A 4,757-nucleotide genomic window follows, 5' to 3' on the forward strand; every position below is an offset into this window, starting at 1 on the left:
AGAAGGGTGCCATGGCTCTGGAAGTGAGATGGAAGGAATTCGCCCTTCCTCCACCTCTTCGTTCCATCAGGGTCCCCAGCTGAGTGGACGGCACCACTCACACTGAGGGAGAATGTTACCCACTCAGTTCATCTACTCCTAAGGCAATCTCCTCTGGAAATACAGACACACCCTGGGACGTGCAATTATTTAATCAAAAGCAAAACCACCTGAGCATCCTTTTCAGTAGGACAGGCTCAGTGCCTGTTGAAGCATTGAGAATAATTCAGGCTTTACCAGATATCTGAATATCTCTTAATCCAGGTGAGTTGACACCCAAAATCCACCATCACAAATATTTGTGTCTTAGTTTCTACTGCTATAACCAAATACTGCAGAATGGTAGTTTATAAAGAATAGAAATGTATTGGTCACAGTCTCAGAGGCTGGAAAGTGCAAGATCAAAGCAGCAGCAGGTTTGGTTGTCTGGTGAGGGCTGCTCCCCATTTCCAAGGCAGCGCCTTGATGCTGCAAACTCCAGAGGGGAGGAGCGTTCTGTGCTCACATGGTGGAAGGCAGAAGGGCAAGGGAGTACAGAGCTCTCTGCAGCCTCTTTGACAAGGGTCTTAATTCCATTCACAAGGGTTGTATTAGTCTGTTTCCATTGTTTATAACAAAATACCTGAAACTGTGTGTTTTATAAAGAAAATAAAACATTGCTTACAGTTTCTGAGGCTGGGAAGTCCAAAGTCCATCTGGTGGTGGCGACAGTGACCCAGGGGTCTCACATTGTAAAATGGTGGAAGCAGAGTGAGAGAGTAACCTTCTCATTCTCTCTCTTTTTAAAGCCCTCAGAACCATGCCCCGACCACCATTTTTAACCCATTCACTACTGCATGGTCCTATAATCCAATCACCTCTTCAAGGCTCCACCTTTCAATTACCATAATAGGATTTCCCACCCTCTTGGCAGTCACAGTGGGGGCTAAGTTTCTAACACATAAAACTTGGGGGACACAATTCAAGCTTCAGGGAGTTTTGAGGGGACATAATTCAGTCCACTACAAGGGTAATGCCCTCATGGCCTAATCACCTCTTAAAGGCCCTACCTCGTAATAATATCACATTAGCGGCACCTGAATTTTGGAGGAAACACTTTCAAACCATAGAAAGTATAAACCTTAAAGTGAAAAGAAGGAGGAAGAGGAGAAGGAAAACATAAAGCTGAAGATACACAACCCAGCGAATAGCTTCAATGAACAGGGTGTGTCTCATAGAGAGAATAGCATAGAGCAGCTAGTAGGTGCCTGTTAATTACTGTTTGAATAAATGGATTAATAAGTGGATCTGTTAATCAGCCATCCACTGCTGTTTGTCAAAGCCAAAACTCTTCTTTGAATGAAATAATCATAGTAGCACAAAGTGGGGAATAGAGGGCAGGAAGATCCATTCTTTCTGGAGCATAATTATTGACCTGAGGTCCAGATGAAATAAAATTAAGGGCCATCTGGTGAGAAGTCCCCCACCTTTTACATCCAACACAAGATTTGGCTTTGAGGAGGGCAGCTGGCCAAGTTGTCATTGCTGGTGACCACCTTTCCTGTTTCCACTTGGGACTGTCAGAGGAGTGACAAAGAAGCTCCCTCTGGAGCTCTCTCAACACCCTGGATCAAATGTGCCCCTGGTCCCAGGCAGAGGCCTGCAAAGGAAACTCCATGAACTCCACATTCCAGCCTAGCCTACACTGACATTTTGGTCTGACCGTCTCATACTCCAGGTGTAGAATGGAGCAAAGACTGAACACGATCCCAGGAATTTATGTATTTTTGTCACTCAGGAATCGGTGAGCTTGGTTGAAAAGAATGGAATATTTCATCTGGATGAACTATGCTATAGCTGGGCGCATCTACAATATATTAAAGTTGACAGCTATCATTTACTTTTAGCAAGAAACTCTTAAAGGAGAACTCAGATACAAGTAAAAGTGCACTTACTGTTTAATAAACTGGGATTTCAAATCTCTGAGTTTTAAGATGGCCCAGTTGTCTTCTAATTCAATTCAATTCTGACACTAACTACCTGGAGACAGCATCAGACCCCAAACGTTGAGGGCTCAGTCCCACAAGACTGACACCCATTTCAGATGCCAATCACAAGCCCTAGGTTGTGGCCTGTGCTTCTGACCAACTGGCTATAAGTTGGGGGTTTCCATGACTCCCCTCAGGTTCAATTCACTTGCTAGAGTGGCTCACAGAGCTCAGGGAAATACTTTACTTATGTTCACTGGTTTATTATGAAGGATATCACAAAGGATACAGAGAAGGATGAGAGAGATGCATAGGGCGAGGTACGTGAGAAGGGGTGCGGCGATTGCATGCCCTCTCTGTATGCACCACCCTGCAGGCACCTCCACATGTTCAGCTATCCAGAAACTCCCCAAACCCAGTCCTTTTGGGTTTTTATGGAGGCTTCATTAGGTAGACATAACTGATTACATCATCGGTCATTGGTGATCAGCTCGACCCTTAGCCCCTTTCCCCTTCCGCCTCCCCAGAGGAATCCTCTAACCCTGCCTTGGTCTTTTTGGTGACAACCCCCCATCCCAAAGCTGTCTAGGGGCCCTCGGCCAGCAGTCATCTCATTAGCATAGAAAACACACTCATCACTCTGGAGATTCCAAGGGTTTTATGAGCTGTATGTCAGAAAACTGAAATGAAGACCAAATATATATTTCTCAATATCACAGACATGAATCGTGCTTTTTTAAACCCTCACTCTTTTGAAGTCCCAGGAAGTACCTTTGGAGAAATGCCAGGATGGGCCTTGGCTTTTGCACTGACTTGAAGAGGACTGGCTGAGGGGAATGGGGTCCTCCATCCCCCGGCTGGAAGCCTCCTGTTATGAACCTGTTACAAATCACACTTTTCTGTCCATTGCCACAGGCTGTTCCCCTTGTCTGTATGCTCAGCCCCTGGAAATGAGGCTGTTCTAAAAAAGCAGTGAGAGGGAATGGTTTTGATACCTCCCCGTGGAAAGGATATATATAATGGTGGCAACTTATCTTGTTACAGATCCACGTGATAATTCACTGTGCATTTAACGTAGCAAAAAGGATCAAAGTCAACTTCAGATTGAGAACGTCGTGGGTGATAATTATAATCTGAGGGCAAAACCCTATTTACTTTTAAATATGTGATTTTTTAAAAGTAGTTTATAAATAGGAATCCTTCATATTTCTATTTCAGTTTTCAAGAAAAGTGATGCATTGAACAGACATCCTTTTCCTATGGATATTAACACTTTGGAGATCACCACACTAAAGGAATTTAAAAGCAATGCTGGCTTCTTTACCTAACTGGACTTTGCACAGGCTGTTCTCTCTGTCTGAAATGCTCAGCTTCTGGGTCAATTGTCCCTGTCCCCAGGACTGAGTTTACATGTCACTTATTTATAGAGGCATAGAGGCCTTCAGTCTAAATTAGATCACCCTGCTATGCTTCCTCGTGCCATTCTGCACTGTTCTTTCACAATTCTTTTTTTTTTTTGTCTTTTTTTGTGTCCGGCAACGGATCGCAACCCTCAGTGTTGCACCCGTACCGGACCGGGACCGGCAACGGGACCGCAACCCTCGGTGTCGCGCCCGTACCTCGCTCAGCCAGTGAGCTGCCGGTCTGTATGTGGGATCCAAACCCTCGGCGGGAGCGCCGCCGCACTCCCAAGCGACGCACTGTAGCAGTGCGCCACCGGGCTGGCCCCATGTTCTTTCACAATTCTTATCACAGTTTATAATCATTGAATTTCATAGAACCTAAGATGCCATTGACTGTGAAATGCCCCATTATTGTACATTCCAATTATTATCGTACATTCCATTATTGTACATTATTGTGAAGAATTTAGCATAAGACTTCCCAGACAAAGCTGGCTCACCAGTGTAAGGACACATGAGAAATTAACCTCACACACAGAAAGAAACAAGGAAACCTGCCTGTCTCAACCTTGTCCCTGGGTGAAAGGAAAAATAAGAGTCTTTCCTGGTAATTTGATTCAGGAGGTGATCATCCTGCAGGTTTGTGGTCTAAAGCCCAACAGCAAGTGTGGCCCAAGAAACCTCAAGCAGAGAGGGTAGTTTAAAGGGAGTCCCATGGTGGGAGTAGTGGGTGGAAAAAGCAGATGCAGATCCTCTTGAAAAGAACTTGACTCCCTTCCAGACTGACTCGATCTTAGAACACGTTAATGGTACAGTGTGTCTCAATGTTGGTATACTGAGACGTTTAAAAAAATAGTCGCGTCTTAAAGTCAGTGATATAGGGCACAATTTGTTTCCATGTATATTTGTTTACTGTCCAGGGTTCATAGATATGGTTGGCATCTGCTTGCTCACAACTTGAGCTTCTTTGCCCAGTCCAGAACCTGAACACAGTGGACATTCAATAAGGAGGAATGGAATAGATGAGTGAGTGGAGCAAACTCTCGAGCTTCATCCATTGAGAACATTGACTGTGAAATGCCCCATTATTGTACATTCCAATTATTATCGTACATTCCATTATTGTACATTATTGTGAAGAATTTAGCATAAGACTTCCCAGACAAAGCTGGCTCACCAGTGTAAGGACACATGAGAAATTAACCTCACACACAGAAAGAAACAAGGAAACCTGCCTGTCTCAACCTTGTCCCTGGGTGAAAGGAAAAATAAGAGTCTTTCCTGGTAATTTGATTCAGGAGGTGATCATCCTGCAGGTTTGTGGTCTAAAGCCCAACAGCAAGTGTGG

Source organism: Galeopterus variegatus, unplaced genomic scaffold (assembly GCF_000696425.1).
Source record: "Galeopterus variegatus unplaced genomic scaffold, G_variegatus-3.0.2 Scaffold7894, whole genome shotgun sequence".
NCBI classification, from domain to species: domain Eukaryota; kingdom Metazoa; phylum Chordata; class Mammalia; order Dermoptera; family Cynocephalidae; genus Galeopterus; species Galeopterus variegatus.